The sequence below is a fragment of the Balaenoptera ricei genome, chromosome 6 (genome assembly GCF_028023285.1).
Source record: "Balaenoptera ricei isolate mBalRic1 chromosome 6, mBalRic1.hap2, whole genome shotgun sequence".
In the NCBI taxonomy this organism is placed as follows: domain Eukaryota; kingdom Metazoa; phylum Chordata; class Mammalia; order Artiodactyla; family Balaenopteridae; genus Balaenoptera; species Balaenoptera ricei.
In genome coordinates, this window is record NC_082644.1 from 68,828,785 (window position 1) to 68,843,092 (window position 14,308).

A 14,308-nucleotide genomic window follows, 5' to 3' on the forward strand; every position below is an offset into this window, starting at 1 on the left:
TGCAAATCAGTTAACTGTTAAATAAAATGTGCTCTACCTCCTAATTTGACTGATACGGCTTTGTAATGAGGTGGATGATCATTTAGAATTTACAGATTTTTTTAGGAGTTCTGTTCTAGAATATAGTGGCCAAAGGAGAATTGGCCTTCTGTCACCTTGTTCTTCTCCTGTAGTCTACCTCCTTTTGCCCATATCCTAGGTTCTTTGCCATAGCATGTCCACATGCCTATTCCCCAGGCAACCTTGCCTCACCCCTTGCAAGCTATCTCTTGAGCGCCCCTTGGGCCTAGAGGTGGGTTTGCCTGCATCTCTGTCTGCCTTGGGGACGATACTTCAGGGCTCTGTATGTAAATTTGGGATCCTGGGAATCTGCTGTGGTAGAGTGCTGAGGAGTCAGAGAGCATGCCCTGGACTCTGCAGACTTCTCACTTCAAGAAGAAGTACCTGGCCAGGGAGCCAAAGTGGGTTCTCTAAAGTGTAAGGCCCAGGGCAATGACTCTTTTTGCCTGAGTCTCAGGATGGTGCTGGAAGGGATCATCTGACATGGGTGACAAATCAGCAGGATTTGTTTACTATTAGTTGTGGAGTATGAGAAAATGAGTGTGAAAAAAATGAATACCAGGAGAATTATAAAGCCACTGAGAGAGTTAGCATAGTATGTGGGAGCAGATGAGGTGGGACCTGAATACAAAAAACTGTGTTTTGCTTGGCATTGAATACCTAATCAACTTCTAGCATATTGCCAAGCACATAGTAGTGAGTCAATAAATGTTGAAGGGCAAGATGAAGATACTTGGATTATTTGTGCCAGAGATGAGAAGAAAGTCATTGTAGAATATAGAAAGAAACAAGAAAATAAGTTCTTGTGGGGCCAGTGTAGAGTTTTGAGGGAGGGAGCATCTTGCTGTGATTGGCATGGTAGTGAGTGAGCTACCTGTGTGTGTGGACCATGTATATTTAATATTTGTATGTGTGGCGCCTAACATAGTTGCAGTTCTTTTTTAAATAAGTAATTGAATAATATTATATGAGAACAGGCTTTAAGAAATGAATTGGATCGTAAAGTTAAAATGATTAATGGCAAAGACAATTTGTATTATTAGTGATCTGATATGGAGTCTGAGAAACTTGTAATAATTCAAGACATGAAGAGATCCCGAGCAATTGTGTTAGTTTCAGAATGAGGTGGCGAAAGATGTCTTCAAAGAGATTTTACTTGTAACCTGTTTGGAGAGGAGTAGAGGACACAGATAACTGTAGATTAGCTTGAATTTTCTTACTTGATATTCACTCAAGTTAAGTACAGGTGAGGGTGGTTGGAGAAGAGAATCCAAGCTAAAGGACTTGGTAGAATTATCTTAGAAACATCTGATTATGGGTATGTATAACTCATAGTCATTTTGCTCAAAGTTGTTATGAAGTATTTAGTCACTTAATTTATAATAAATATGTACAATAATACCTCATGTCAGAAAATATATGTCATAATGATAATAAGGTAACAGGAAAATCTGATAATAGGGTTAAAATTGCCAAGTTCTTTCTGAGAACTCTGGTGTGTTAATTAGTGTAGATTATTGCATTTTTGCTGTATCTGACTTGTAATCGCCTAAATACACAGCAAACACCTGTGATTACTTTAGTGATCCTTGTCTTGTCATGTTCAAGTAACCCCGAAAATGTGTATTTAGACTGTTCCCTGTTCATATATACTCAGCTGTGCCTGTTTGCTTTGTTATTTTTCTGAGTTTAATGGACCGACATAAAAATTTATGGCAACTGTCACTTAATGTCACCTTTACCTTTAAAGAAAAAAAGAAAACAAACAAAACTAAATCACGCCAGGCAGCTATGATGCTGTTTACAGTTGACTTAATGATCAGAATACTTTGTACGAAATTTATCTCTGATATCATGGGCCAAATTTAGGGCAAAAACGGTATGAACATATATAAACAATATACTTAATTACATTTTTATATGTAAGTGTTACCCTAAATTTAATTTATTAGCCAGTAAAAATCATTAGTTTTAAAATAGCATTGCCCATTTGTCTCTGAACCAAAGATTTCTTTTTAAAATTTCCATAAAACTGAATAATCATGTATATCTTATTAATTTTCTCCGGTTTGTGACCTGTTTGTATGTTGTTTCTGCTTGTTTATTTTTAAGAAATAAATCTTATTTAATTATTTTTAAGGAATGAGCAAAGTTATGTCAGCTGCTAATCCATTCTCACTTTTGCTTCTCTATATCAGGCTGTTCTCAGAACTGGCTGGTCTCTCATCTTCACAATTTAAAAGCATAGGTTTTTTCAAAGAATTCTTCTCTTCATTATTTTCCCTCACTTAAATTTTTCCTGATTATTAGATTAATATGCTTACTTGAATTCTAATTCTTTGAAAAGTAGAAGTTCTCTCTCCTTTTCTGTAAAATCAATGCAACATTTTTTTTTTTTTTTTGGCTAAATAGGAAACTTAAAAAAATATAGTTATGCAAAGAAATACTTTAAAAATAATGCATTTGTATGGTAATTAGTATTTATCCACAAATTCAATAATTTAAAATAATCATATATCTTCTAGATATCAAATAATTAATTTTTAATGTTAACCTAATTCTTCTTGCTTTTAACATTTTAGGCCACTTGGTCATTCTGGCATTTTATGGTAGAGAATACATTGAGTTTGGCTCATGGAAAGAATATGAGGTAATTGATCCATGTTCTCTATAAATTATGAACTAAATGTACACAAAACATAGAGTATTTTAATATGTCAAATACGGGGTCTCATGTCTGAATTTTTTCAATAACTTTTTAAAATGTGAGATTTTGAGATAGGTTTTTCCTTTCTTGATGGTTGACAATAGCTAATATGGTAAGGAACTTTTACTACTTGTATATGTTTAAGACAAAACAGTATTGGAGCTGTTCTTCACATTATACGGTTACAGTTAATATTTTTAAATGCTTCAGATAGCTTATTAGCTCTCTGTGGGGCTATAAAAACCTCAAGAGAACGCCTCCTTCCTATCCACCTCCCCAGCCCACCCGAAGTAGGATTAAAGGCATGCTGCATTGAAAAGTACTAGCAGCTAGCGCAGGAAATAGTGTGAAAGGGCGTTGAGGCTCCTATAATGTGAAATTTCTAGGCCCTTCTCAGGGTGGTCTAATGAAAACAAATATGAGCCTCATATGTTAATCTTTTGCTGTCCCTTTGGTACTCTTGTGTCACCCTGCATGATTCCTGACTTGGGCATTCTAAAATGGCACTCAGCTAAGTGCATATGCCACATTCATATCCATAGTTGTTTCATAGATTACCAAGCATCAAGCCTGTATCAGAATTAGTTCAAATTAAAGATAGTAAAATATAGCAGCTATCCTTATGAAATTCAGCCAATGACATGGGAGTGTGAGAATCAGTGGGTACTGACTATTTAGTAGAGTAATTGGCTAACATACTGCTGATGTCATAATTCCCCTACTCAATAATGGGTTGGTTATGTAAGAAGGTGCAGCAGTTTGGTGTGTGAACTTCTGCTTCCACTACAGCAGTACTTTAAAGAGGCTTTCCATTGGCATTCAGAAAGGTGAAAAGTGCAGAGCTGGTAGTGGGAGGGGCATCAGAGGGATAGGCATAGAGTCTGAGTACATGTAAGCTGTTCATCATCATTGGTCTTTGAGATTATGCTTGTACCCGAATTGAATTACTTTCTTACCTTCCCACACAGTTGGAATGCAACTGAAATGCAGCCCATTCAAGGTGGTAAAACACTGCTCTTTTAACATTTCTTCAGTCTTCAGCTTCTGTGGGACGATAACCATACAATTTGCTGGTTAAGAGACTTAACCAAGACTCAAGAGAAATAAGCTGGAGCTATTTCCTCCATTTCAAACCTGTGGTTTTATAAAAGTCCACCACAGGGTGCACCAAAAATTCCCCTAACCACTTTTCAAAATTTTTTATGTATATAAGGTTGCAGGAAAGATAAAGTAAATAGTTTTATGTCTAAGACCTTTGTAACATGATCTATAACAAAAACTATGCATTTATGTATAGGCGTTATAATTAAAGAGCTATAATCTTTATCACTGATAGTATATTTAAAGAGACTCAGTGCCAACTCTTTCAAATAGTTTTCCTAGGAAGTTTTGCAGCTTTATCGTATTTATTAAATCATTTGAGTTGTCTGTATCTAACAAATGAATGATATTCTTTTTCCTTATCATTCATTTTTCATGATTGAGGGCATCTGGTATGGGCATTGATATCATACCTAATAATTGTGAAAGCTCATGTGGGCCTAGAGAAAAGAGTGTCCATAGTGTACTTCGATTAAAAATGCTTGCAAATAATGTTTATTAAAAATAGGTTAGTGGAAATTTAAAATAAAAAACCAGTGGATATTTTGGTGGAGTCCTTCTTTTGGGTAAGTTGTAGGAGATGAACTTAACTTGAATTATCCTGAAAAGTCATAGAAAACAAGTCTACATGTGCTGCCCTTCCCACTTTTTCCTTTTAATCTGACTTTTGGGCTTTCATTTTGATAGCCTTAAACTCCTTTGTTATATGTGAAATAAGTTGTCTTGGGAAGGGGAGGGGTAGGGAGGGAAAAGTGTTTTTACTTATTGCATAGCATATGGGCCGTTAATTATAATATACTTTATATTTACATTGTAGATCACACTTTATAAGGTTCTTTTGTATGTACAGCATCTTATCTAACTTTCCTCCTGACCAGTTATATGGGACCATATAATGGATAGGAAAGCCGAGTCCAAGAGAGGTTAAGAAACACCTTTGAAAACTGTTGCACAGCAAGTAGTTGGAAGATCTAGTATGTGCACCCAGATCTTGTGACTCTTAATCCAGTGTTCCTGTCCACTACATTAGTAATTTGCAAATTGTATTTTCCAATCAAAGAAGTTCTTCAGGAGCTGCCTTGGGGAATGTTGGTGGCTGCAGAGCAGGTCCATTTTTGTCTCTTTTTCTTTTGAGGCTCTGAGTAGTATTTCATTAGAAGTAAGCTTTTAGAGCCACTGCTCTGTACTGTTTTTTCTTTGTGCAAGGACTAAAGAGAAGCAAACTATATCCCTCTAAGTTACAATCAAGGCTGTATACCTCTTGTCCTACTGGCATTGTGGATCTAGAAATAAGAATTAGACTGTTGGCATTTTCCTTACTTCTGTTCCTTGTCAACTAAGTACTTACTGAATATGTACTGAACACAGTATGCAGGATGCACAAGTTACTAGCTTTTTACCAGGACCAATGACAATTGGTTTTAAAATAGTAATATAGTTTTTGTAAAAATTAAAATAGAAACTGTTCATATTAAACATATTATATCTTGGTCATAAAGTGACATTAATAAGCATCACCATTTTTATACAATTTAAAATATTGCTTGTACTTAATAATCCCAAGGCTGGTAGTTAAGCATATTTGTTCTTAAAAGTAATTTTCTTAAGCTACTATCTATGTATAGAGTCTTGAAAATTCTAGATTGTAGTAGCATTTATGAGTAATGCTAATAGTGTCACAGAATGGTTCCTTCATCATATTATAGAATTCTAGAGTCTTTGATAATAATGGATTCCAAAATATGTTTTCACCTTACCCAAGTATGCATTTAAGCCTTATTGTATTGTAACAATCTATGAAATTACATATCTGCATATAGAAAATAAATTCCATCAGCGGTCAACAAAAACATCATGAAATTTAATAATGGTTAAAAGTTTATCACACAAATTCAAGATAAGAGTAATTGTTATGGAAGCAACCTAAGTGTCCATTGACAGATGAATGGATAAAGAAGATGTGGCACATATATACAATGGAATATTACTCTGCCATAAAAAGAAACGAAATTGAGTTATTTGTAGTGAGGTGGATGGACCTAGAGTCTGTCGTACAGAGTGAAGTAAGTCAGAAAGAGAAAAACAAATACCGTATGCTAACACATATATATGGAATCTAAAAAAAAAAAAAAAAAGGTTCTGAAGAACCTAGGGACAGGACAGGAATAAAGACACAGATGTAGAGAATGGACTTGAGGACCCGGGGAGGGGGAAGGGTAAGCTGGGACGAAATGAGAGCGTGTCATGGACATATATACACTACCAAAAGTAAAATAGCTAGTGGGAAGCAGCTGCATAGCACAGGGAGATCAGCTTGGTGCTTTGTGACCACCTAGAGGGGTGGGATAGGGAGGGTGGAAGGGAGACGCAAGAGGGAGAGGATATGGGGATATATGTATATGTATAGCTGATTCACTTTGTTATAAAGCAGAAACTAACACACCATTGTAAAGCAATTATACTCCAATAAAGATGCTAAAAAAAAAGAATAATTGTTAGACTCATATCATAGCATTGTACACATTTAATGTGTACATTTAATCAACAGTTTTGTACTTTTTATTTAAAAAAATTTTTATTGAGATATAGTTGATGTACAATATTATATAAGTAACAGGTGTACAACATTATGATTCACAATTTTTAAAGGTTATACTCCATTTATAGTTATTATAAAATATTGGCTGTATGCCCTATGTTGTACAATATATCCTTGTAGCTTATTTATTTCATACATAATAGTTTGTACCTTTTAACACCCTTACCCCATTTTGTCCCTCCCCTTCCCTCTCCCCACTGGTAACCACTAGTTTGTTCTCTGTATCTGTGAGTCTGTTTACTTTTTGTTATATTCACTAGTTGTATATTTTAGATTCCACATAGAGTGACATCATACAGTATTTGTCTTTCTCTGTCTGACTGACTTCACTTAGCATAATGCCCTCCAAGTCCACCCCTGCTGTTGCAAATGGCAAAACTTCATTCTTTTTTTCTGGAGTATTACTTTTCTTAAACTTAGCCATTGAGCTCTTAGTTTAGAGTGCTAAACTAAACACTCTAAACTAGTAATGTTTGACTGTTTTCTCCACAGTTCATTCTGAACATGGAACAATTAGAGAGGCACTGAAAAGGGCAGCAAAAATGGATATTGGCAGGAGTGAGGAAGGATTCAAGAAGCGTGGGGGAATCTGTTTTCAAATTTACTTGTATTTCTCTTTATTTTTTATTACAGAATTTCAGCTAAAAATCAATAAAGCAACAAAATGACAGGTATGTTAGATCCTTAAGTTATCTCCTTGAAAGACAGACGTAAGTAGAATGAGCTTGAATTATAGGAAGGACGATTTTAATTTGTCATAAAGCAGATATTCCCTTAAAGTGAGTGGCAATAGAGGGATATTTGGGATGTCATACTCTATAAAGATCTTTAAGACTGGAATAGTTATCTATTCAGCTAAATATATGTTTTATCCTTGAAGTCTCTACCAAGCTGAGGGTTCTTTTAGCTGAAGCTGTTAATTGCTAATTGCTGGAAATTAGCTAATTAATTAGCTAATTAATTAGCTAATTAAGCTGCTAATTGCTTGGAAATGTATGCAATATGTATATACTTCTCTTATAACTAAATATGATATATGTAGTTTATGGAGATCCTTATATTATTTTTCAGAGATAAATTAAGATAAAAATTGCAAGTACATTTCAAATTTGGGATTATAGAAAGAACTAAAGTGTCCTTAATCTGAGAGGTAATATATATTCCATATTATTATGTGTGATTTAAAAATACTTGATAAAAAATACAGAGGAAGGCAGCCATTAGTTAAAAATGTGAGAATGAAGCTATATTCTTTGGCAAGGTGGTTTAGTGCAAACAGCTAATGCGTTTATGAGTTAGTCAAACCTGAGGTCAAATCATGGTTCACCCACTTATTAATTCAGTATCCTTATGTAATATGAGGATAATAACTGTTGCCTTGCAGCCTTGTGAAAACTAAATAAGGGATATATGTGAAGTACATAATGCAGTGCTTGGTACATAGTAGTGCTTAATAAATGATACACGCATGCCTTGGAGATATTGCAGGTTCAGTTCCAGACCATTGCAATAAAGTGAACATTGCAGTAAAGTGAGTCACACGAATTTTTTGGTTTTTCAGTGCATATAAAAGTTATGTTTACACTATTCTGTAGTCTATTAAGTATGCAATAGCATTATGTCTAAAAAAATAATGTACATACCTTAATTTAAAAAAATATTTCATTGCTAAAAAATGCTAACCATTATCTGAGCCTTCAGTGAGTCATAATCTTTTTGCTGGTAGAGCATAGAAGGTCTTGCCTCGATGTTGATTGTTGCTACTGGTCAGGATGGTTGTTGCTAAAGGTTGTGGTGGCTGTGGCCATTTCTTAAAATAAGACAACAGTGAAGTTTACCACCATTGATTGCCTCTTCCTTTCAAAAAGGATTTCTCTGTAGCATACAAGGCTGTTTGGTAGCATTTTACCCACAGTAGAACTTCTTTCAAAATTGGAGTCAGTCCTTTCAAAACCTGCCATTACTTTATCAACTAAGTTTATATACTGTTCTGAATCCTTAGTTGTCATTTCAACTATTTTCATAGTGTCTTCACCAGGAGTAGATTCCATCTCAAGAAACTACTTTCTCTGCTCATCCATAAGAAGCAACTCCTCATCTGTTCAAGTTTTATCATGAGATTGCAGCAATTCAGCCACATCTTCAGGCATCACTTCTAGTTCTCTTGCTATTTCTGCCACATCTGCATTTAATTCCTCTACTGAAATCTTGAACCCCTCAAAGTCATCCATGAGGGTTGGGATCAACTTCTTCTAAATTCCTGTCAGTGTTGATATTTTGACCTCTTCCCATGAATCATGAATGTTCTTAATGGCATCTAGGATGGTTAGTCCTTTCCAGAAGGTTTTCAGTTGACTTGGACCAGATCCATCAGAGGAATCACTATCTATGGCAGCTATAGCCTTATGAAATACATTTCTTAAATAATAAAACTTGAACGTTGAAATTACTCTTTGATTCATAGGCTGCACAATGGATGTTGTGTTAGGAGGCATGGAAACAACCTTAATCTTGTTGTATATCTCCATCAGAGGTCTTGGGTGAGCAGGTGCATTATCAATGAGCAGTCATATTTTGAAAAGAATCTTTTTTCTGAGCAGTAGGCCGCCACAGTGGGCTTAAAATATTCAGTAAACCATGTTGTAAACAGATGTGCTGTCATCCAGGCTTTGTTCCATTTATAGAGCACAGGCAGAGGAGATTTAGCATAATTCTTAAGGGCTAGGATTTTCAGAATGGTAAATGAGCATTGGCTTCAACAAAGTCACCAGCTGCATTAGCCCCTAACAAGAGAGTCAGCCTGTCCTTTGAAGCTTTGAAGTCAGGCATTGACTTCTCTTCTCTAGCTATGAAAGTCCTAGATGGCATCATCTTTCATTATAAGGCTGTTTTGTCTACATTGAAAATTTTTTGTTTAGTGTAGCCACCCTCTTGAATTATCTTAGCTAGATCTTCTGGATAACCTAATGCAGCTTCCGCATCAGCACTTGCTGCTTTGTTCACCTTGCGCTTTTATGTTACTGAGGTGGCTTCTTTCCTTTGGCCTCAGGAACCAACCTCTGCTAGCTTCAAACTTCTCTTCTGCCGCTTCTTCACCTCTCAACTTTCATAGAATTGAAGAGAGTTAGGGCCTTATTCTGGATTAGACTTTGGCTTAAAGGAATGTTGTAGCTGGTTTGATTTTCTCTCCAGACCACTAAAACTTTTTCCATATTAGCATGAAGGCTGTTTCACTTTTAATTTGTGTGTTCCCTTTTAATTTGTGTGTTCACATTTAATTTCCTTCAAGAACTTTTCCTTTGTATTTACCACTTGGCTACTTGTTTGGTGCAAGAGGCCTAGTTTTTGGCCTGTCTTGGCTTTTGACATTCCTTCCTCACTAAGCTTAACCATTTCTAGCTTTTGATTTATTTATCTTTTTAATGACATTTTTTTTGATGAGGACCATTTTTTTTAAGTCTTTATTGAATTTGTTACAATATTGCTTCTGTTTTATGTTTTGGTTTTTTGGCCTCGCGGCATGTGGGATCTTAGCTCCCCGACCAGGGATCGAACCCACACCCCTTACATTGGAAGGCTAAGTCTCAACCACTGGTCCTCCAGGGAAGTCCTGCTAGCTTTTGATTTAAAGCGAGAGATGTGTGACTCTTCCTTTCACATGAATACTTAGAGGCCATTGTAGGGTTTAACTGGACTAATTTCAGTATTGTTGTGTCTCAAGAAATAGGGAGGCTCGAGGAGAGGGAGAGAAAGAGATGGCGGAATGGCTGGCTGCTGGAGCAGGCAGAACACACACAAAATTTGTCAGTTAAGTTCACCATCTTGTATGGGTGTGGTTCATGGTGCCCCAAACAATTACAACAGTAACATCAAAGATCACTGATCGCAGATCACCATAACAAATGTAATAATACAAAAGTTTGAAATATTGTAAGAATTACCAAAATGTGACACAGAGACACAAAGTGAGCACGTGCTGTTGGAAAAACAGCGCCAACAGACTTGCTTGACGCAGGGTTGCCGCAAACCTTCAATTTGTAAAAAACGCAGTATCTCCACATGCAGTAAAGCAAAGCACAATAAAACAAGGTATGCCTGTAGTTTCCTTCATTCCCCCATAAGTCTTAATGTTTGTTTAGGAGTTTGGATCAGGAAAACCAATAGAACAGGGAGGGGATTAAGGGACAAATTGAACTTCAGTCATTTGGGATAAAGATTCAACATACTTCGTGCATTTACTATTTAACTTCTCAAATTTCGCTTTGTCCTGCGGCGGTTTTGGTCCTACCTTGAGCAAAAGCTTCAATATCAGACTCACTCTTAGGAAGAAAGCCATATGGAGTTGTAAGTAGGAAACCACAGGTGAAGCAGAAAATATTAAATGTCTTCAGATTTTAACTTCTGGAAAACTCACTTTTATCGAAAGGAAGTAATTGTTTACTTAAAAGTTCAGTGTGACAGATGCATTAGTTTCTTGGAATTTATGGTCAGTCAACTCTCTGTTTTAATTAGCATAATTGTCTTAGGTTCCCTTCTGACTACTATTCACCCCTATCCTTCCTGCTCCACCCCCTACTCCCCAGCCATCCTACATTATCTTCACTTCTGAATTTCTAAAGGCTCTGCAAATAGCCAGTTTCCCTAAGTTTGTGGTAAAACTAATTTAGCTGCAAAACCTGAACAAAATGAGGTGAGGTACTTAAGGATCTTTCTTTACCCCACTCTTTGAACATTCATTCATTTAGCTGCAGAAGTGTTAATGTGAATGATTATGGGTTGCTGCCCCAGATCCATCTGCAGTGTTGTGTATGGTATTGCTTTCTAAAATTAAAAAAATTCTGAGTCATGTGACATATCTGAGCCAGTGGCTTCCAGTAGGGGGTTGTGAATCTGTTTCATTATTCCATTTTATAGATGAGAAGACTATGCTAGAAGAAAGTAAATTACCAAGGTTTGAATGGTATATTAAGATGTTAAGTAAATTATTCAGGTAATGCATAGTAAAGCCAAATTTAAACCCAGCAGTCTTATACCAGAGCCCATACTCTTAAACTACAAGGCTGTTTGGCCACCCAGTTGCCAAGGCAAGATTGAGCTTAGTTGGCACCAGTATGCATGTCTTGAGTTGACATAATTACTAATCTTTACTAATATAAGGAGGCATATACCTAAATATCTGTAATGGAAGATAATCTCCTTATAATTTGTATGTGAGTATGGACTATTAAGCTTTTCTACATATTTGGGTATAGATATGTCTGATCATAGATTTCCCCTAGGTATATTGGAGCCCAGCCACAAAGGCTTGTCTCAGGTTGAGATAGAAAACTGTCTAGTTTCTCCATTGTCCATCCTCATTATTTTATATTATCTATATCTCACTAAGTGCTAGAAATTGTTGTTTTGACTTTTTTCAACAAATTATTAATGCCTCTATGTTGTAGGCTAGAAATACAACGTTGAACAAGAAAATCATGGTCCCTTTCTCAGCAGGGGACACTTGTCATTGTGGATGGGACAGTTCTTGGTGGGTTATCCTATGTTGTAGCATGTTTTAGCGACTGTGGACCAAAATGGCATTAGAACCACTTCCCCTCCCCAATCACTGTGACACCAGAATGACCCCAAAGGTTTCCAAAGTCATCAGGTAAGGGATGGTGGGATGGTGTAGTGGTTTATCTTGATGTTATTCATACTCAACCTTGAGGATAGTAGCTGCCCACTTGTCCATGCACTCTCCAAGTTGAATAATTGATTTTAAGCATTTCTTTTTCTAGAATACTGGCTTCTTGCAAATAAATAGAGCTGAGAGAGCTACAAAGCAAATAACTAAACTGATTACACTCCGGGTACAATGGCTAAACTGAAAAGCAAGATTAGTTGTGGATAATCTTACCAATGGCTAATTGAGAATTCTCCTTATACTGTAAATAACGAGCGTAAGTTAATAAACTCCCAAGTTAACATACCAAGATGGTGCTATGTTTTTTTAAGCTATAGAATCTAAGTCTCTAGGACTTTATATATGCAAATTATTTCTTAAAGACATACAGCACATTTATGCTAAGTATATTTTGTAGCACAAACATTTCTGCTTTGCTTTTATTTTTTTAAGAGAAATTTTTAACAAAATTACAAATTTAAATAATTTGTAAATAGAAACAACTGTGAAGGATTTATGACTTGAATTTGTCATTTGAAAGAGGAATAAAAATAAATTTTCATTCAGTGTCCATATTAACTGCCTTTTAATCAGTATTTTATATTAAAAGTAATAACATTTGGAAGTTTACAGAGCCTCAGGCTTATGACAGTTGACATTTAAATGACAATAATTTTATTGTATTATGATTACAAAAATTATTTATATGCTATAAAACATTCAGAAAATCCAGAAAGGTACAAAGAAGGGAGTAAAAAAAATATCATTCTGCTCAAAGCTTACTACACATCTGCTCACAAGATTATTATTATCATCTTCTGAGAATTTCTCTCAGTAAGTATGTATGTGCTCACTCTGGCATTCTTGGGTGTGCTTCTCTCCACATATGTGCACGCTCCCTCTCCCTTACAAACACAAAAATACATGCACTTTCTCTTAAAAGTTGGGTCATCCAATTTGTTTTTTAAGTTTGACACTCATATCTTTTCATGATAGTAAATAACATTTTATGCATTCTTATTGGCATATCTACTTAAGCAGCTCTCTAGCTAGACATTTAGGTGGTATCCTGTATTTTGGGTTTATGATTAATTATTGTATGTACACCTTGTGCATCATCCAATTATTTTCTTCATATGAGTTTTTAGGAATAGAATTGCTGGGTAGAAGGCTGGGTACATGTTCAGTGTTTTTATCAAACACCAAATTGCTGTCTAGACAGGTCATACCATTTCATACTTCCAACACTAACACTTTAATGTTTTGTTTCTTTGCATGCTCTCTGATACTAGGTGTGATCAGTCTTTGTAATTTTTTTTTGTATTTTTGCCAGTCTGATAGTTGAAAAAAATCTCACTCATATTTGCTTTTCTTTGATAACTAATGGCATATTTTTTTAAAGTATATTAGCCATTTGTATTTCTTTTGCTGATTGTCCACTTATATCGTTAGCACACTTTCCTATTGGGTAGTGTCTTCTCTTCCTCCTCCTTCCTTTTAAATTTCGAGATTTCTTCATAATATAAGGATGTGAACTTTTATTTGTGATTCGTACTCTACGTATTTTGCCATTTAAAGATATTTGCTATTTTTCTCTTTTTGGTTTTGTTTTAGAAATATTTTACTATGTAAATGTATACCTTTTTTTTTCAATTGGTATTCTTACATTATAATTAGACCGTTATAACTCATGATTCAGTAGATGGATTAAAGATTAGATATTTTAAAAAATGAAGGTACTTTTCTGATTGGAAACCATTTTGCAGATGAGGAAGATGATGAATTGCTCATGTTAATTAGATATGTTTGCTGTAATTCCAGTTTCAGCTGCATATAAAAAAAGAATTGTGAGAGAGATATTTTGATGTAGTTAGTTGTAGTTACTTTAAAGCCAGATAGTCCTGGCTTTGTTTATTTTTCTTTAATTTAGATGAGAAATACTTATCAAGCACCTATTATACATTAAACATTCAAAATGGATTTTCCACTTATTAGCTGAGTGACTGTTGGCAAGTTACTCTAAGTAGTCAGTTTCTTGACTCAGTTTATTTATTTGTAAAAGAGGGATAATAACTACTTTGTTGAGTTATTGTAAGGGTTAGTTATAGTTTAGTTGAAGTATTTAGCAGCACCTGACATATAATTAGACAACAATAAATCATTAGTATTATTGTTTTTA

The 14,308-nt window shown here is 35.2% G+C and overlaps 1 protein-coding gene across 8 annotated transcripts in view; it reads left to right on the forward strand.

Annotated features, from left to right (window-relative positions):
- Window positions 1-14,308, forward strand: part of RFX3 (regulatory factor X3) — a 295,722-nt gene that overhangs the window by 38,702 nt on the left and 242,712 nt on the right. For 4 of the 8 annotated variants that reach the window (XM_059924794.1, XM_059924802.1, XM_059924803.1 and 1 more), the window contains exons 2-3: window positions 2,643-2,710; window positions 7,101-7,138. The exons of 3 other annotated variants lie outside the window; for them this stretch is intronic. The gene's annotated coding sequence lies outside the window, so the exon portion shown is untranslated. The remainder of the gene's footprint in view (window positions 1-2,642; window positions 2,711-7,100; window positions 7,139-14,308) is intronic. One more of the 8 variants, XM_059924795.1, reaches the window with a different exon arrangement.